The sequence below is a fragment of the Bombina bombina genome, chromosome 5 (assembly GCF_027579735.1).
Source record: "Bombina bombina isolate aBomBom1 chromosome 5, aBomBom1.pri, whole genome shotgun sequence".
In the NCBI taxonomy this organism is placed as follows: domain Eukaryota; kingdom Metazoa; phylum Chordata; class Amphibia; order Anura; family Bombinatoridae; genus Bombina; species Bombina bombina.
Window position 1 is genome coordinate 512,880,841 of NC_069503.1, and position 21,555 is coordinate 512,902,395.

The 21,555-nt window shown below is 39.8% G+C and overlaps 1 long non-coding RNA gene across 1 annotated transcript in view; it reads left to right on the top strand.

Moving 5' to 3' along the window:
* The first annotated feature begins 288 nt into the window (after nucleotides 1-288).
* The window catches only part of LOC128659409 (uncharacterized), an 84,860-nt gene continuing 63,593 nt past the window's right edge, over nucleotides 289-21,555 (top strand). Inside the window, exons 1-2 of the long non-coding RNA XR_008402370.1 lie at nucleotides 289-339; nucleotides 7,200-7,383. This is a non-coding gene — a long non-coding RNA (uncharacterized LOC128659409). The remainder of the gene's footprint in view (nucleotides 340-7,199; nucleotides 7,384-21,555) is intronic.

The window sequence follows — 21,555 nt, forward strand, 5'->3', positions numbered from 1 at the left end:
TTGTTGTTGGTAGCCTTGGTTTAAACACCCCCCTACCAATTTCTCAAGTAAAATGCCATTAAGCCAAGAAAATAATTTCGAATGCTAAACTAACTTAGATATAATTTAATGTCTTTAAATCTGCTAGAAAAACATACTAAAATGATGTTTCATCAGAAATTCACGTTGCACCATGCAGTGTTACATATAAATAAAGCATGTTTAAAAAAAAATTAAAAAAAAATCTGAGCTCTGATTGGTTGCTGCATGTCACATGATCACATGGAAGGTTACATTTGAGTCTTACTTCCTGTACAGAGACAGAAATTGCGCCAAAATTTGAATGAGAATAAACTACTGGTGAGTTTTGCAGCGTTTGCTACAATATGGCACATGATGTTATTGTGTGTTTTGCATCATTTATTCAGAAGTTAAAACAAACGTTTCCTGCAGATTTATGTGTATAAGTGTCTTGCCTGTTTGTTATGCCTTATAGTTTGTGTTTAGCTTACACTGCAGAAACATTTAAAGGCATTGTCTACAGTAAAATGTGTTAAACTCTATGCATTTGTTCTTACACTTGTGCAAAAGATTTCTTGAGCTTTCTTTTAGTTGTGTTGTGTAGTATTGACTGGATATGTAATTGAGATTACAAATAAAATAATTGTGATTTTAGTGATTGTTTAAGTAAATTAGCTACTGCTTTGTAGTTAAAACAAATGCATTGTACTAAGATAATGGACTGTGTATTGTGTGTGATAACATAATTAGGCTATTAATTGCAGCTGTTTGAAAAGGCAGCTTTTTTTAAATGGACATTCTGGACAAAATGTAAATGCACCTAGATAAATGACATCTTGGAATAGATTTGTATATATTTACAATATAAATGTATTGGCAAAAATGCTCCTAGTAAAAGTTAGCACTGTTTTAGTGATAGCATTTTCTGTGCACGTGAAGCACAGCTAGATATTCTCACTTCACCAGCTTTTTAAATACTGCAGCTGCTCAGAATGCGAGTGGAGCTTGTATCATGTCAGCAATTAACAAACTGAGTTATAACCAGATGATACAAACACCTTGGGCTCTCTAAGCAAGTGCTGTGTATAAAATGCTGATGCACGGTGCATACTAAAATACGCTTTAGCTTTTATTAGAAACATTTCTGCTAATACTGTGTATTCAAAACTGAAATGTATCTATAGGGATTTCAGTTTTGTCTGGAATGTCCCTTTAATCTTTTTTTTTAATCTTCTGTTAAAAAATGTAAACCTTTTTAGTGTAAGAAATCTGTCTATAAAAGAGTCTAGAATTATCCAATAGAAATAACCAGAGGTAAAATAAATGGCTGTATTACGCATATATATATAGCCTGCTAGTAAATGACACTATCTTTAAAGGGATATAAACCCCAAGAAATGTATTTACTGATTCAGGCATCTGGAGCTCTACATAGCAGGACATAGTGCTGCCCTCTAGTGCTCTTCTAGCAAAACTGCAGCCATATAGTGCTCCAGAAATGACTGGCTCCTAAGCTTACATCCCTGCTTTTTATAAAAAGATACCAATAGAATGAAGAAAAATTAATAAAAGTAAAACCAAAAGTTGTATAAAATTGCGTGCTCCTATCATGGAATACACATTTGGGGTTTCACATCACTTTAAAGGGACACTGTACCCAAATTTTTTCTTTTGTAATTCAGAAAGAGCATTCAATTTTAAGCAACTTTCTAATTTACTCCTATTATCAATTTTTCTTCGTTCTCTTGCTATCATTATTTGAAAAAGAAGGCATCTAAGCTTTGTTTGGTTTCAGTACTCTGGACAGCACTTTTTTTATTGGTGGATGAATTTATCCACCAATCAGCAAGGACAACCCAGGTTGTTCACCAAAAATGGGCCGGCATCTAAACTTACATTCTTGCATTTCAAATAAAGATACCAAGAGAATGAAGAAAATTTGATAATAGGAGTAAATTAGAAAGTTGCTTAAAATTTCATGTTCAATCTGAATCACAAAAGAAAATTTTTGGGTACAGTGTCCCTTTAAATCCATCCAGTAAAGTTCATACTGTTTAAAGGGACACTAAACCCCAGAAAATGATTTCATGATTCAGATAGAGAATACAATTTTAAACAACATTCCAATTTACTTCTATTTTCTAATTTGCTTCATTCTTTAGATGTGCTTTGTTGAAGAAATAGTAATGCACATGGTAAGCCAATCACATAAGGCATCTATGTGCAGCAACCAATCAGCAGCTACTGAGCCTATCTAGATATGCTTTTCAGCAATGTATATCAAGAGAATGAAGCAAAATACATAATAGAAGTAATTTAGAAAGTTGTTTAAAATTGCATTCCCTTTCTAAATTGTGAAATAAATAATAGGGATTTCATGTCCCTTTAAGCATGTCTTGCACATTTCTGTTTAACCTTTCTAAAATAAAACTATCATGAGCATGCAATGTTAAACAACTTTCCAGTTTACATTGGTTATCAAGTTTGCTTTGTTCTCTTGGTATCTTTTATTGAAGAGTAAAACTAGGTAGGCTCATAAGTGCTCAGGAGTGTGCACGTGTCTTTAGTACTCTATAGCAGCAGTGTTTTGCAACATTGTATAACAAAGCTACAAATAATGCTGCAAAATATTGCTGCCAAAGAGTACTAAAGATCTGCACACTCCTGAGTCTACCTATGTTTACTCTTCAATAAAAGATACCAAGAGAACAAAGCAAATTTGGTAACAGAAATTAATTGGAAAGTTGTTTAAAATTGCAGTCTCGATTTAAATCATAAAAGTTTAATTTTGAATTTACTGCACTTTTTAAAGGGACAGTAAACATACAAAATAATGTTATATAATTTTGCACGTGGTGCACAATTATATAAAATTTTAGCGGCAGCGTTCTAAAACTAAAGCATTTGCAGATTTTTTATTTCTATGTTGGACTCTGCTCAAGGTTCTACTTGTTGCTCAAAAGTGCTTCACGTGCACGCTGTCTAGTCACAGCGCACCCGATCGTGCCATAGAAGTGAATGTAGCTTGCTATCAGAGCGGGAGCAAGCTACATTCACTTTTTTATGGCTAAAGAGTGGTTTGCTGAGGTCTTGTGTTCTGCAGTTTAGAACAAAGCTGTGCTGGGTCACATCTACTTTATAGCATGTTTAAAGGGACAGTATAGTCACAAACTTTCATAAATTGGTGTGTAATTTTAAACAACTTTCAATTTTCTTTTATCAGATTTGCTTTGTTCTCTTGCTATTCTTAGAAAGCTAAACCTAGGTACGCTCATGCTAATTTCTAAGCCCTTAAAGGGACAGTCAACACCAGTATTTTTGTTGTTTTAAAAGATGGATAATCCCTTAATTACCAATTCCCCAGTTTTGCATAACCAACAGTTATAATTATACACGTTTTACCTCTGTAATTGCCTTGTATATAAGCCTCAGCAGACTGCCCTTTATTTCAGTTCTTTTAACAGACTTGCATTTTAGCCAATCAGAGCTGTCTCCATGGTAAATTAACGTGCATGAGCTCAGTTATCTATATGAAACACGAGAACTAATGCCCTCTAGTGGTGAAAAACTATCAAAATGCATTTAGATTAGAGAAGGCCTTTAAGGTCTAAGAAATTAGCATATTAACCTACTAGGTTTAGCTTTCAACTAAGAATACCAAGAGAACAAAGCTAAATTTGGTATTAAAAGTAAATTGGAAGGAGGCCTGCAAGTCTCCAAATGTTATGTTATGTTAAAAACCAAATAAAAATTTCATAAAAAAAAAAAAAAAAAGTAAATTGGAAAGTTTTTTTAAAATGAAATGCCCTATTTGAAACATGAAAGGTTTTTTTGGACTTGACTGTCCCTTTAAAGGCCACCTTCTTATCTAATTGTATTTTGACATTTTTTTACAGCTAGATAGCGCTTGTTCATGTGTGCCATATAGATAACATTGTGCTCACTACTGTGAGTTGTGTGAGTCAGCACTGATTGGCTAAAATGCAAGTCTGTTAAAAGAACTCTACTAAGGGGGCAGTCTGAGGCTTAGTACAAGGCGATTACAGAGGTAATATATATTAATATAACAGTTGGTTATGCAAAACTGGGGAATGGGTAATAAACAATAACAAATCTGGAGTAGACTGTCCCTTTACGTAGAGGTTAAAGAAAACCTGTGTAACCCTATCCAGCAGAAGAAATTACACTCCAAGTGGGAGGTAAAAGAAATTAGCAGTAAAATGTTAACTTACAATTGTTCTTAATATTGGGTTTTGGCTTACAGAGAAAATATAAAGTATGTGTGTACAGAAAGTGATCTATTAAGGCTATCTGATTTCCGTGCATGCGCCACCTATCTTGATGGGTTGTGGTTTCAAAGAACAAACCAACTATTTCAAATACAAAAATAAACCTAAAATATCTCAGCATTTTATATATTTTATAACAAGTCATTAGAAACACATTAAGGGGAATATAATTTTACAATATCTTGTCCTTTTAAAGGAAACATCACACTGTTTTTGTGTCATAAGTGTGCTTGTTCCACAATATCTAGAGCAGTGTTTTTCAACCAGTGTGCCGTGAGAGATCCTCAGGTGTGCCGCGACAGACTGACAACAATGTGACATATTTTTAAAATTTTGCTTGTTTCTTATTCTGGGCCGTTTTTTTATTTTGAGTGAGATGACTGATGGGGGGGAGGGGACTTTTCCCTGTGCGGTGGTGTCCCTATTTCAAATTTTGAAATATTGGGAGGTATGCGACGGGCTCATCAGGCGTCATTTTTGTAAAAGAATGTCAATATGTCATGTATAGTTTGTAGGAGGCATGACAGCACAGTACAGTGTGTGTGTGTATGTATGTGTATATATATATATATATATGTTACAGAAGCATTAGTTATTTTGTTGTGAAGAGCTTATTTCCCAGCAGCAATGCCTGAACCAGCAAGCCAGCGCCTAAGAAGGGCTCCAAGAAAACCGTAACAAGTATCATTTCATAAAGAGTTAACTTTTTTCAGCTTTTAGAAACTATTGCCTAAATACACATTTGCTGGCTTCAGCTCTAAGTTTAGAGATAACCAATCCCATTGTCTAATCACCTCCGGAGCCAGACTGCTAATTGATAAGATGAACTTGTAAACTTGTTATCTTAAGTACTGTAATCCTATTGTGGCCTGTCAAAGGACAGTGCTCTCTATCTAAATGTGTGATGGGGGATTTTGTGCTTCCCCCCCTCTCCCCCTGGGAGTGCCCTGTGTGCATGTAACCTTAATAAAAAGCAGGCTGGGCATCCCAGTCCTGAGTTCTTGTTTGACCCTCAATCGCAGCGTTGACTCGTTTTTGTGGGCAGAAGGGTATCCTAGCTGTACTGCAGCTAAGGGAGATTATTCTATATTTGCGAGACTCATATAGAATACTATGGAAAGCAGCTTCTCCCCTCTTTAGCAATAGGGATCCAGGCTACTAAGCGGTCCATCTCTCAGCGAGACTAAGGGTAACCGTAACAATATATATATATATAAATATATATATATATATATATATATATATATATATATATATATATATATTAATATATATATATATTAATATATATATATATATTAATATATATATATATATTAATATATATATATATATTAATATATATATATAATATATATATATATAATATATATATATATAAAATATATATATATATATATATAATATATATATATATATAATATATATATATATATATAATATATATATATATATAATATATATATATATATATATATATATATATACTGTATTAAGCTACAATGTGTTATTTTGTAAAATTTTGGGATGGTGGTGTGCCGCAGGATTTTTTAATGTAAAAAAGTGTGCCACGGCAAAAAAGAGGTTGATATTCACTGATCTAATCAATTCTGTAACCTAGGGCTCCCCCCCCCCTTCTCTTCAAAATGTTGCAAATTATTTAAAGGGACATGAAACCCAAAAATTTCCCCTCATGATTCAGATAGAGATTTCCATTTTAAAAAATTATCAAATTTGCTTTGCTCTCTTGTGTGGTGCACTACATGTGCTGCTATTTAGTGCTCTTACTAATGTATAGCATTGTTGTGAAACTGTTGTTTAAAATTGTATGCTCTCTAGCTGAATCAGAAATGAAAAAGGTTTATGTCCTTTTAAGCCAGCTCTTCGCTTTGCAGTATTTTTCAGAAAGCCTTGCTTACAGAATTTGCTTTTTGGCCTCTTTTGTGAGGATCAGAGAAACACAATTTCTACTCAAAAGTATTACACCAGCATCGCACGTACATGGCAGTAGAACGAGCACTCAGTCTGATATGTGGTATATGTTAGATCTGATAATCCTTGTGCAAAGAAGCTCTCTGAGTAGCCCAGCCTGACTGCTGCTGGTTCTGGGAACCGCGTCCATTTAGGATACCTGGGCTTCGTAACAAAAACCTTGAGCCCCCTCTCCATTTTCTGTAAGTTACTTCTGAACCTGCTATCCTTGAACTCATGACACCTTTGTCTGATGAAAAATACCTTTTAGTCTCAACTTTATTAAGTCCCTTTAATATACTTAAAGGTTTCTAACCTCTCTCCCTCCTCTACCCTAAGCCAGCAATGGGCAACTTCCTAATGCATGAGACCACCGATCAATATTTTAGGTGCAGAATGTATCAAGTTTGATATGTGCACCTTTTGTAATTAAATGCTTAAAGAATCATAAACGTGCATAAAGATAACGCTCTATTGTATCTAGCATTTTATTATACTATCGCTTGTAGCTATGTGCTTACCAGAGGAGCAATGCACTACTGGGAGATAACTGAGCAAATCTGGTGAATCAATGACAAGATGCACACGTGTGAATCCACCAATTACCTCCTAGCCTACAGTAGTGCATTGCTGCTCCTGAGCCTACCTAGTTAAGTGTTTCAATAAAGGGTAGCATAAAAAATGAAGTAAATTTGGTTATAGAAGTAAACTGTAAAATGTCCTAAAATTGCATGCTCTATCTGAACCTGGAAAGTTTAATTCTGACTTTCATGTCCCTTTAATTGTCGATATATTAAGATATATGCCCCTTTAAAAGAATAGAGGATTACTGACTGTAGAAAGGGAACTAGTGTATAAAGAACTTTGTAGGTTTATATTTCATGATATTGGTAACTGCTCTACAAACCTAAAAGCTTTGTTTTGTTTTTTTCTCAACAGATTTTACGATGTGAGGAGAGAGGCCATATTGTGAAAAGAGCTCACTTCACCTTAGCTGTTTTCGCAATAGAAATGCTATCACTAGATGATGCCCACTCAATACAATAACACGGTGTGGTGTATGATTGTTGTACAAAGTTTGCGTAGAAGTGGAAGACTACAAGCTTATCGGTACGACTTACAGGTAAGGACAGACTGGAGCTACTGTTGCCTTTCCTATATCTTATGCTTCAATGTTGTGAACGTGTCCTGATTGATCAATTCTTCTACCTCTTGTTCTGATTTGCTGCTTGGATCTGACAATCCTGCTACAGACGATATGAGACCTTGATGAAACAATTATCTGGAAATCCTTCAGTTTGTATTTGCATAATCACAGACTTTCAATTATTTACCGGTTGGATCTTCCGTATGTTACAGAAGCCCAACCTTGATGGATGAGCTACATCAGCTCACCTGAAAAGACTTCAGTTTGTGTTTGCATCAGCAAACAGACTTTCAATTTGATCTACCAGGCATTTTCTTTGCCCGGTGCTCATGCCTTTTATGGCTTGAGCGCTGACCCAGTGTTAATGTTTACTTCATGTGCTATCTCTCTGAGCCTAAGGGAAATAGTTAGGGATATGTCTTCTCAACATGGTCTGCAGGTAAACATTTCATTCTGTGACTGCCAACTGTGTTCATGGGCTGTGGGAGCAGAGTGCGGCTGTTCCCACATTCTGTGGTCATGGGAAGTGGAAGCAGAGTGCAATCGGTTCCTTTGGCCATGCATAGTTAGGGAAATTGCCTTTGGCACACTTTTTCCTTAAGGGATGATGTGATAGCATGTGTTGTGAATTCTTAGCAATTGGGTAGGTAGTTACCAAAAGTTGCATGGCCTCTCCATTTTCACCCCCTGCATTTGTCTGTATATACCATCACTTTTCACTTCATTCTTGTTTTGCACGTCTGCATATAGAACTGTGGAAAGGATTCCTACAGTTCTTCATTGCTTCAAATAAAGAATTATTTACCGGTTGGATCTTCCGTATGTTACAGAAGCCCAACCTTGATGGATGAGCTACATCAGCTCATCTGAAAAGATTTCAGTTTGTGTTTGCATCAGCAAACATTTCATTCTGTGACTGCCAACTGTGTTCACAGGCTGTGGGAGCAGAGTGTGGCTGTTCATACATTCTGTGCTCTTGGGAAGCGGAAGCAGAGTGCAATCGGTTCCTTTTGGCCATGCATTGTTAGGGAAATTGCCTTTGGCACACTTTTCCCTTGTGTGATGATGTCATAGCATGTGTTGTAAATTCTTAGCATTCGGGTAGGTAGTACCCAAAAGATAAATGATCTCCCCCTACATTCACTACCATTTGGATCTTCAGCGTGTAACAGATGACCGACCTGGATGGAAGAGCTACAATAACTCCTCTAAAAAGACTTCAGATTGTGTTTGCATCAGCAAACATACTTTCAATTACTACTACTACTTTTCACTTCATTCTTGTTTTGCACGTCTGCATATACAACTGTGGAAAGGATTCCTACAGTTCTTCATTGCTTCAAATAAAGAATTATTTACCGGTTGGATCTTCCGTATGTTACAGAAGCCCAACCTTGATGGATGAGCTACATCAGCTCACCTGAAAAGACTTCAGTTTGTGTTTGCATCAGCAAACAGACTTTCAATTTGATCTACCAGGCATTCTCTTTGCCCGGTGCTCATGCCTTTTATGGCTTGAGCGCTGACCCAGTGTTAATGTTTACTTCATGTGCTATCTCTCTGAGCCTAAGGGAAATAGTTAGGGATATGTCTTCTCAACATGGTCTGCAGGTAAACATTTCATTCTGTGACTGCCAACTGTGTTCATGGGCTGTGGGAGCAGAGTGCGGCTGTTCCCACATACTGTGGTCATGGGAAGTGGAAGCAGAGTGCAATCGGTTCCTTTGGCCATGCATAGTTAGGGAAATTGCCTTTGGCACACTTTTTCCTTAAGGGATGATGTGATAGCATGTGTTGTGAATTCTTAGCAATTGGGTAGGTAGTTACCAAAAGTTGCATGGCCTCTCCGTTTTCACCCCTCCATTTGTCTGTATATACCATCACTTTTCACTTCATTCTTGTTTTGCACGTCTGCATTTACAACTGTGGAAAGGATTCCTACAGTTCTTCATTGCTTCAAATAAAGAATTATTTACCGGTTGGATCTTCCGTATGTTACAGAAGCCCAACCTTGATGGATGAGCTACATCAGCTCATCTGAAAAGACTTCAGTTTGTGTTTGCATCAGCAAACATTTCATTCTGTGACTGCCAACTGTGTTCACAGGCTGTGGGAGCAGAGTGCGGCTGGTCCTACATTCTGTGCTCTTGGGATGCGGAAGCAGATTGCAATCGGTTCCTTTGGCCATGCATAGTTAGGGAAATTGCCTTTGGCACACTTTTCCCTTGTGTGATGATGTCATAGCATGTGTTGTAAATTCTTAGCATTCGGGTAGGTAGTACCCAAAAGAAAAATGATCTCCCCCTACATTCACTACCATTTGGATCTTCAGGGTGTAACAGATGACCGACCAGGATGGAAGAGCTACAATAACTCCTCTAAAAAGACTTTGGTTTGTGTTTGCATCAGCAAACATACTTTCAATTACTACTACTACTTTTCACTTCATTCTTGTTTTGCTTGTCTGCATATACAACTGTGGAAAGGATTCCTACAGTTCTTCATTGCTTCAAATAAAGAATTATTTACCGGTTGGATCTTCCGTATGTTACAGAAGCCCAACCTTGATGGATGAGCTACATCAGCTCATCTGAAAAGACTTCAGTTTGTGTTTGCATCAGCAAACAGACTTTCAATTTGATCTACCAGGCATTTTCTTTGCCCGGTGCTCATGCCTTTTATGGCTTGAGCGCTGACCCAGTGTTAATGTTTACTTCATGTGCTATCTCTCTGAGCCTAAGGGAAATAGTTAGGGATATGTCTTCTCAACATGGTCTGCAGGTAAACATTTCATTCTGTGACTGCCAACTGTGTTCATGGGCTGTGGGAGCAGAGTGCGGCTGTTCCCACATTCTGTGGTCATGGGAAGTGGAAGCAGAGTGCAATCGGTTCCTTTGGCCATGTATAGTTAGGGAAATTGCCTTTGGCACACTTTTTCCTTAAGTGATGATGTGATAGCATGTGTTGTGAATTCTTAGCAATTGGGTAGGTAGTTACCAAAAGTTGCATGGCCTCTCCATTTTCACCCCTCCATTTGTCTGTATATACCATCACTTTTCACTTCATTCTTGTTTTGCACGTCTGCATATAGAACTGTGGAAAGGATTCCTACAGTTCTTCATTGCTTCAAATAAAGAATTATTTACCGGTTGGATCTTCCGTATGTTACAGAAGCCCAACCTTGATGGATGAGCTACATCAGCTCATCTGAAAAGATTTCAGTTTGTGTTTGCATCAGCAAACATTTCATTCTGTGACTGCCAACTGTGTTCACAGGCTGTGGGAGCAGAGTGTGGCTGTTCATACATTCTGTGCTCTTGGGAAGCGGAAGCAGAGTGCAATCGGTTCCTTTTGGCCATGCATTGTTAGGGAAATTGCCTTTGGCACACTTTTCCCTTGTGTGATGATGTCATAGCATGTGTTGTAAATTCTTAGCATTCGGGTAGGTAGTACCCAAAAGATAAATGATCTCCCCCTACATTCACTACCATTTGGATCTTCAGCGTGTAACAGATGACCGACCTGGATGGAAGAGCTACAATAACTCCTCTAAAAAGACTTCAGATTGTGTTTGCATCAGCAAACATACTTTCAATTACTACTACTACTTTTCACTTCATTCTTGTTTTGCACGTCTGCATATACAACTGTGGAAAGGATTCCTACAGTTCTTCATTGCTTCAAATAAAGAATTATTTACCGGTTGGATCTTCCGTATGTTACAGAAGCCCAACCTTGATGGATGAGCTACATCAGCTCACCTGAAAAGACTTCAGTTTGTGTTTGCATCAGCAAACAGACTTTCAATTTGATCTACCAGGCATTCTCTTTGCCCGGTGCTCATGCCTTTTATGGCTTGAGCGCTGACCCAGTGTTAATGTTTACTTCATGTGCTATCTCTCTGAGCCTAAGGGAAATAGTTAGGGATATGTCTTCTCAACATGGTCTGCAGGTAAACATTTCATTCTGTGACTGCCAACTGTGTTCATGGGCTGTGGGAGCAGAGTGCGGCTGTTCCCACATTCTGTGGTCATGGGAAGTGGAAGCAGAGTGCAATCGGTTCCTTTAGCCATGCATAGTTAGGGAAATTGCCTTTGGCACACTTTTTCCTTAAGGGATGATGTGATAGCATGTGTTGTGAATTCTTAGCAATTGGGTAGGTAGTTACCAAAAGTTGCATGGCCTCTCCGTTTTCCCCCCTGCATTTGTCTGTATATACCATCACTTTTCACTATATTCTTGTTTTGCACGTCTGCATATACAACTGTGGAAAGGATTCCTACAGTTCTTCATTGCTTCAAATAAAGAATTATTTACCGGTTGGATCTTCCGTATGTTACAGAAGCCCAACCTTGATGGATGAGCTACATCAGCTCATCTGAAAAGATTTCAGTTTGTGTTTGCATCAGCAAACAGACTTTCAATTTGATCTACCAGGCATTCTCTTTGCCCGGTGCTCATGCCTTTTATGGCTTGAGCGCTGACCCAGTGTTAATGTTTACTTCATGTGCTATCTCTCTGAGCCTAAGGGAAATAGTTAGGGATATGTCTTCTCAACATGGGTTGCAGGTAAACATTTCATTCTGTGACTGCCAACTGTGTTCATGGGCTGTGGGAGCAGAGTGCGGCTGTTCCCACATTCTGTGGTCATGGGAAGTGGAAGCAGAGTGCAATCGGTTCCTTTGGCCATGCATAGTTAGGGAAATTGCCTTTGGCACACTTTTTCCTTAAGGGATGATGTGATAGCATGTGTTGTGAATTCTTAGCAATTGGGTAGGTAGTTACCAAAAGTTGCATGGCCTCTCCGTTTTCACCCCTCCATTTGTCTGTATATACCATCACTTTTCACTTCATTCTTGTTTTGCACGTCTGCATATAGAACTGTGGAAAGGATTCCTACAGTTCTTCATTGCTTCAAATAAAGAATTATTTACCGGTTGGATCTTCCGTATGTTACAGAAGCCCAACCTTGATGGATGAGCTACATCAGCTCATCTGAAAAGATTTCAGTTTGTGTTTGCATCAGCAAACATTTCATTCTGTGACTGCCAACTGTGTTCACAGGCTGTGGGAGCAGAGTGTGGCTGTTCATACATTCTGTGCTCTTGGGAAGCGGAAGCAGAGTGCAATCGGTTCCTTTGGCCATGCATAGTTAGGGAAATTGCCTTTGGCACACTTTTCCCTTGTGTGATGATGTCATAGCATGTGTTGTGAATTCTTAGCATTCGGGTAGGTTGTACCCAAAAGATAAATGATCTCCCCCTACATTCACTACCATTTGGATCTTCAGCGTGTAACAGATGACCGACCTGGATGGAAGAGCTACAATAACTCCTCTAAAAAGACTTCGGTTTGTGTTTGCATCAGCAAACATACTTTCAATTACTACTACTACTTTTCACTTCATTCTTGTTTTGCACGTCTGCATATACAACTGTGGAAAGGATTCCTACAGTTCTTCATTGCTTCAAATAAAGAATTATTTACCGGTTGGATCTTCCGTATGTTACAGAAGCCCAACCTTGATGGATGAGCTACATCAGCTCACCTGAAAAGACTTCAGTTTGTGTTTGCATCAGCAAACAGACTTTCAATTTGATCTACCAGGCATTCTCTTTGCCCGGTGCTCATGCCTTTTATGGCTTGAGCGCTGACCCAGTGTTAATGTTTACTTCATGTGCTATCTCTCTGAGCCTAAGGGAAATAGTTAGGGATATGTCTTCTCAACATGGTCTGCAGGTAAACATTTCATTCTGTGACTGCCAACTGTGTTCATGGGCTGTGGGAGCAGAGTGCGGCTGTTCCCACATTCTGTGGTCATGGGAAGTGGAAGCAGAGTGCAATCGGTTCCTTTGGCCATGCATAGTTAGGGAAATTGCCTTTGGCACACTTTTTCCTTAAGGGATGATGTAATAGCATGTGTTGTGAATTCTTAGCAATTGGGTAGGTAGTTACCAAAAGTTGCATGGCCTCTCCGTTTTCACCCCTCCATTTGTCTGTATATACCATCACTTTTCACTTCATTCTTGTTTTGCACGTCTGCATATACAACTGTGGAAAGGATTCCTACAGTTCTTCATTGCTTCAAATAAAGAATTATTTACCGGTTGGATCTTCCGTATGTTACAGAAGCCCAACCTTGATGGATGAGCTACATCAGCTCATCTGAAAAGATTTCAGTTTGTGTTTGCATCAGCAAACATTTCATTCTGTGACTGCCAACTGTGTTCACAGGCTGTGGGAGCAGAGTTCGGCTGTTCATACATTCTGTGCTCTTGGGAAGCGGAAGCAGAGTGCAATCGGTTCCTTTGGCCATGCATTGTTAGGGAAATTGCTTTTGGCACACTTTTCCCTTGTGTGATGATGTCATAGCATGTGTTGTGAATTCTTAGCATTCGGGTAGGTAGTACCCAAAAGATAAATGATCTCCCCCTACATTCACTACCATTTGGATCTTCAGCGTGTAACAGATGACCGACCTGGATGGAAGAGCTACAATAACTCCTCTAAAAAGACTTCGGTTTGTGTTTGCATCGGCAAACATACTTTCAATTACTACTACTACTTTTCACTTCATTCTTGTTTTGCACGTCTGCATATACAACTGTGGAAAGGATTCCTACAGTTCTTCATTGCTTCAAATAAAGAATTATTTACCGGTTGGATCTTCCGTATGTTACAGAAGCCCAACCTTGATGGATGAGCTACATCAGCTCATCTGAAAAGACTTCAGTTTGTGTTTGCATCAGCAAACAGACTTTCAATTTGATCTACCAGGCATTTTCTTTGCCCGGTGCTCATGCCTTTTATGGCTTGAGCGCTGACCCAGTGTTAATGTTTACTTCATGTGCTATCTCTCTGAGCCTAAGGGAAATAGTTAGGGATATGTCTTCTCAACATGGTCTGCAGGTAAACATTTCATTCTGTGACTGCCAACTGTGTTCATGGGCTGTGGGAGCAGAGTGCGGCTGTTCCCACATTCTGTGGTCATGGGAAGTGGAAGCAGAGTGCAATCGGTTCCTTTGGCCATGCATAGTTAGGGAAATTGCCTTTGGCACACTTTTTCCTTAAGGGATGATGTGATAGCATGTGTTGTGAATTCTTAGCAATTGGGTAGGTAGTTACCAAAAGTTGCATGGCCTCTCCGTTTTCACCCCTCCATTTGTCTGTATATACCATCACTTTTCACTTCATTCTTGTTTTGCACGTCTGCATATAGAACTGTGGAAAGGATTCCTACAGTTCTTCATTGCTTCAAATAAAGAATTATTTACCGGTTGGATCTTCCGTATGTTACAGAAGCCCAACCTTGATGGATGAGCTACATCAGCTCATCTGAAAAGATTTCAGTTTGTGTTTGCATCAGCAAACATTTCATTCTGTGACTGCCAACTGTGTTCACAGGCTGTGGGAGCAGAGTGTGGCTGTTCATACATTCTGTGCTCTTGGGAAGCGGAAGCAGAGTGCAATCGGTTCCTTTGGCCATGCATAGTTAGGGAAATTGCCTTTGGCACACTTTTCCCTTGTGTGATGATGTCATAGCATGTGTTGTGAATTCTTAGCATTCGGGTAGGTAGTACCCAAAAGATAAATGATCTCCCCCTACATTCACTACCATTTGGATCTTCAGCGTGTAACAGATGACCGACCTGGATGGAAGAGCTACAATAACTCCTCTAAAAAGACTTCGGTTTGTGTTTGCATCAGCAAACATACTTTCAATTACTACTACTACTTTTCACTTCATTCTTGTTTTGCACGTCTGCATATACAACTGTGGAAAGGATTCCTACAGTTCTTCATTGCTTCAAATAAAGAATTATTTACCGGTTGGATCTTCCGTATGTTACAGAAGCCCAACCTTGATGGATGAGCTACATCAGCTCACCTGAAAAGACTTCAGTTTGTGTTTGCATCAGCAAACACTTTCAATTTGATCTACCAGGCATTTTCTTTGCCCGGTGCTCATGCCTTTTATGGCTTGAGCGCTGACCCAGTGTTAATGTTTACTTCATGTGCTATCTCTCTGAGCCTAAGGGAAATAGTTAGGGATATGTCTTCTCAACATGGGTTGCAGGTAAACATTTCATTCTGTGACTGCCAACTGTGTTCATGGGCTGTGGGAGCAGAGTGCGGCTGTTCCCACATTCTGTGGTCATGGGAAGTGGAAGCAGAGTGCAATCGGTTCCTTTGGCCATGTATAGTTAGGGAAATTGCCTTTGGCACACTTTTTCCTTAAGGGATGATGTGATAGCATGTGTTGTGAATTCTTAGCAATTGGGTAGGTAGTTACCAAAAGTTGCATGGCCTCTCCGTTTTCACCCCTCCATTTGTCTGTATATACCATCACTTTTCACTTCATTCTTGTTTTGCACGTCTGCATATACAACTGTGGAAAGGATTCCTACAGTTCTTCATTGCTTCAAATAAAGAATTATTTACCGGTTGGATCTTCCGTATGTTACAGATGCCCAACCTTGATGGATGAGCTACATCAGCTCATCTGAAAAGATTTCAGTTTGTGTTTGCATCAGCAAACATTTCATTCTGTGACTGCCAACTGTGTTCACAGGCTGTGGGAGCAGAGTGTGGCTGGTCCTACATTCTGTGCTCTTGGGAAGCAGAAGCAGAGTGCAATCGGTTCCTTTGGCCATGCATAGTTAGGGAAATTGCCTTTGGCACACTTTTCCCTTGTGTGATGATGTCATAGCATGTGTTGTGAATTCTTAGCATTCGGGTAGGTAGTACCCAAAAGATAAATGATCTCCCCCTACATTCACTACCATTTGGATCTTCAGCGTGTAACAGATGACCGACCTGGATGGAAGAGCTACAATAACTCCTCTAAAAAGACTTCGGTTTGTGTTTGCATCAGCAAACATACTTTCAATTACTACTACTACTTTTCACTTCATTCTTGTTTTGCACGTCTGCATATACAACTGTGGAAAGGATTCCTACAGTTCTTCATTGCTTCAAATAAAGAATTATTTACCGGTTGGATCTTCCGTATGTTACAGAAGCCCAACCTTGATGGATGAGCTACATCAGCTCACCTGAAAAGACTTCAGTTTGTGTTTGCATCAGCAAACAGACTTTCAATTTGATCTACCAGGCATTCTCTTTGCCCGGTGCTCATGCCTTTTATGGCTTGAGCGCTGACCCAGTGTTAATGTTTACTTCATGTGCTATCTCTCTGAGCCTAAGGGAAATAGTTAGGGATATGTCTTCTCAACATGGTCTGCAGGTAAACATTTCATTCTGTGACTGCCAACTGTGTTCATGGGCTGTGGGAGCAGAGTGCGGCTGTTCCCACATTCTGTGGTCATGGGAAGTGGAAGCAGAGTGCAATCGGTTCCTTTGGCCATGCATAGTTAGGGAAATTGCCTTTGGCACACTTTTTCCTTAAGGGATGATGTGATAGCATGTGTTGTGAATTCTTAGCAATTGGGTAGGTAGTTACCAAAAGTTGCATGGCCTCTCCGTTTTCACCCCTCCATTTGTCTGTATATACCATCACTTTTCACTTCATTCTTGTTTTGCACGTCTGCATATACAACTGTGGAAAGGATTCCTACAGTTCTTCATTGCTTCAAATAAAGAATTATTTACCGGTTGGATCTTCCGTATGTTACAGAAGCCCAACCTTGATGGATGAGCTACATCAGCTCATCTGAAAAGATTTCAGTTTGTGTTTGCATCAGCAAACATTTCATTCTGTGACTGCCAACTGTGTTCACAGGCTGTGGGAGCAGAGTTCGGCTGTTCATACATTCTGTGCTCTTGGGAAGCGGAAGCAGAGTGCAATCGGTTCCTTTGGCCATGCATTGTTAGGGAAATTGCTTTTGGCACACTTTTCCCTTGTGTGATGATGTCATAGCATGTGTTGTGAATTCTTAGCATTCGGGTAGGTAGTACCCAAAAGATAAATGATCTCCCCCTACATTCACTACCATTTGGATCTTCAGCGTGTAACAGATGACCGACCTGGATGGAAGAGCTACAATAACTCCTCTAAAAAGACTTCGGTTTGTGTTTGCATCAGCAAACATACTTTCAATTACTATTACTACTTTTCACTTCATTCTTGTTTTGCACGTCTGCATATACAACTGTGGAAAGGATTCCTACAGTTCTTCATTGCTTCAAATAAAGAATTATTTACCGGTTGGATCTTCCGTATGTTACAGAAGCCTAACCTTGATGGATGAGCTACATCAGCTCACCTGAAAAGACTTCAGTTTGTGTTTGCATCAGCAAACAGACTTTCAATTTGATCTACCAGGCATTCTCTTTGCCCGGTGCTCATGCCTTTTATGGCTTGAGCGCTGACCCAGTGTTAATGTTTACTTCATGTGCTATCTCTCTGAGCCTAAGGGAAATAGTTAGGGATATGTCTTCTCAACATGGTCTGCAGGTAAACATTTCATTCTGTGACTGCCAACTGTGTTCATGGGCTGTGGGAGCAGAGTGCGGCTGTTCCCACATTCTGTGGTCATGGGAAGTGGAAGCAGAGTGCAATCGGTTCCTTTGGCCATGCATAGTTAGGGAAATTGCCTTTGGCACACTTTTTCCTTAAGGGATGATGTGATAGCATGTGTTGTGAATTCTTAGCAATTGGGTAGGTAGTTACCAAAAGTTGCATGGCCTCTCCGTTTTCACCCCTCCATTTGTCTGTATATACCATCACTTTTCACTTCATTCTTGTTTTGCACGTCTGCATATAGAACTGTGGAAAGGATTCCTACAGTTCTTCATTGCTTCAAATAAAGAATTATTTACCGGTTGGATCTTCCGTATGTTACAGAAGCCCAACCTTGATGGATGAGCTACATCAGCTCATCTGAAAAGATTTCAGTTTGTGTTTGCATCAGCAAACATTTCATTCTGTGACTGCCAACTGTGTTCACAGGCTGTGGGAGCAGAGTTCGGCTGTTCATACATTCTGTGCTCTTGGGAAGCGGAAGCAGAGTGCAATCGGTTCCTTTTGGCCATGCATTGTTAGGGAAATTGCCTTTGGCACACTTTTCCCTTGTGTGATGATGTCATAGCATGTGTTGTAAATTCTTAGCATTCGGGTAGGTAGTACCCAAAAGATAAATGATCTCCCCCTACATTCACTACCATTTGGATCTTCAGCGTGTAACAGATGACCGACCTGGATGGAAGAGCTACAATAACTCCTCTAAAAAGACTTCAGATTGTGTTTGCATCAGCAAACATACTTTCAATTACTACTACTACTTTTCACTTCATTCTTGTTTTGCACGTCTGCATATACAACTGTGGAAAGGATTCCTACAGTTCTTCATTGCTTCAAATAAAGAATTATTTACCGGTTGGATCTTCCGTATGTTACAGAAGCCCAACCTTGATGGATGAGCTACATCAGCTCACCTGAAAAGACTTCAGTTTGTGTTTGCATCAGCAAACAGACTTTCAATTTGATCTACCAGGCATTCTCTTTGCCCGGTGCTCATGCCTTTTATGGCTTGAGCGCTGACCCAGTGTTAATGTTTACTTCATGTGCTATCTCTCTGAGCCTAAGGGAAATAGTTAGGGATATGTCTTCTCAACATGGTCTGCAGGTAAACATTTCATTCTGTGACTGCCAACTGTGTTCATGGGCTGTGGGAGCAGAGTGCGGCTGTTCCCACATTCTGTGGTCATGGGAAGTGGAAGCAGAGTGCAATCGGTTCCTTTAGCCATGCATAGTTAGGGAAATTGCCTTTGGCACACTTTTTCCTTAAGGGATGATGTGATAGCATGTGTTGTGAATTCTTAGCAATTGGGTAGGTAGTTACCAAAAGTTGCATGGCCTCTCCGTTTTCACCCCTCCATTTGTCTGTATATACCATCACTTTTCACTTCATTCTTGTTTTGCACGTCTGCATATACAACTGTGGAAAGGATTCCTACAGTTCTTCATTGCTTCAAATAAAGAATTATTTACCGGTTGGATCTTCCATATGTTACAGAAGCCCAACCTTGATGGATGAGCTACATCAGCTCACCTGAAAAGACTTCAGTTTGTGTTTGCATCAGCAAACAGACTTTCAATTTGATCTACCAGGCATTCTCTTTGCCCGGTGCTCATGCCTTTTATGGCTTGAGCGCTGACCCAGTGTTAATGTTTACTTCATGTGCTATCTCTCTGAGCCTAAGGGAAATAGTTAGGGATATGTCTTCTCAACATGGGTTGCAGGTAAACATTTCATTCTGTGACTGCCAACTGTGTTCATGGGCTGTGGGAGCAGAGTGCGGCTGTTCCCACATTCTGTGGTCATGGGAAGTGGAAGCAGAGTGCAATCGGTTCCTTTGGCCATGCATAGTTAGGGAAATTGCCTTTGGCACACTTTTTCCTTAAGGGATGATGTGATAGCATGTGTTGTGAATTCTTAGCAATTGGGTAGGTAGTTACCAAAAGTTGCATGGCCTCTCCGTTTTCACCCCTCCATTTGTCTGTATATACCATCACTTTTCACTTCATTCTTGTTTTGCACGTCTGCATATACAACTGTGGAAAGGATTCCTACAGTTCTTCATTGCTTCAAATAAAGAATTATTTACCGGTTGGATCTTCCGTATGTTACAGAAGCCCAACCTTGATGGATGAGCTACATCAGCTCATCTGAAAAGATTTCAGTTTGTGTTTGCATCAGCAAACATTTCATTCTGTGACTGCCAACTGTGTTCACAGGCTGTGGGAGCAGAGTGCGGCTGTTCATACATTCTGTGCTCTTGGGAAGCGGAAGCAGAGTGCAATCGGTTCCTTTGGCCATGCATAGTTAGGGAAATTGCCTTTGGCACACTTTTCCCTTGTGTGATGATGTCATAGCATGTGTTGTGAATTCTTAGCATTCGGGTAGGTAGTACCCAAAAGAAAAATGATCTCCCCCTACATTCACTACCATTTGGATCTTCAGCGTGTAACAGATGACCGACCTGGATGGAAGAGCTACAATAACTCCTCTAAAAAGACTTCGGTTTGTGTTTGCATCGGCAAACATACTTTCAATTACTACTACTACTTTTCACTTCATTCTTGTTTTGCACGTCTGCATATACAACTGTGGAAAGGATTCCTACAGTTCTTCATTGCTTCAAATAAAGAATTATTTACCGGTTGGATCTTCCGTATGTTACAGAAGCCCAACCTTGATGGATGAGCTACATCAGCTCACCTGAAAAGACTTCAGTTTGTGTTTGCATCAGCAAACACTTTCAATTTGATCTACCAGGCATTTTCTTTGCCCGGTGCTCATGCCTTTTATGGCTTGAGCGCTGACCCAGTGTTAATGTTTACTTCATGTGCTATCTCTCTGAGCCTAAGGGAAATAGTTAGGGATATGTCTTCTCAACATGGGTTGCAGGTAAACATTTCATTCTGTGACTGCCAACTGTGTTCATGGGCTGTGGGAGCAGAGTGCGGCTGTTCCCACATTCTGTGGTCATGGGAAGTGGAAGCAGAGTGCAATCGGTTCCTTTGGCCATGCATAGTTAGGGAAATTGCCTTTGGCACACTTTTTCCTTAAGGGATGATGTGATAGCATGTGTTGTGAATTCTTAGCAATTGGGTAGGTAGTTACCAAAAGTTGCATGGCCTCTCCGTTTTCACCCCTCCATTTGTCTGTATATACCATCACTTTTCACTTCATTCTTGTTTTGCACGTCTGCATATACAACTGTGGAAAGGATTCCTACAGTTCTTCATTGCTTCAAATAAAGAATTATTTACCGGTTGGATCTTCCGTATGTTACAGATGCCCAACCTTGATGGATGAGCTACATCAGCTCATCTGAAAAGATTTCAGTTTGTGTTTGCATCAGCAAACATTTCATTCTGTGACTGCCAACTGTGTTCACAGGCTGTGGGAGCAGAGTGTGGCTGGTCCTACATTCTGTGCTCTTGGGAAGCGGAAGCAGAGTGCAATCGGTTCCTTTGGCCATGCATAGTTAGGGAAATTGCCTTTGGCACACTTTTCCCTTGTGTGATGTCATAGCATGTGTTGTGAATTCTTAGCATTCGGGTAGGTAGTACCCAAAAGATAAATAATCTCCCCCTACATTCACTACCATTTGGATCTTCAGCGTGTAACAGATGACTGACCTGGATGGAAGAGCTACAATAACTCCTCTGAAAAGACT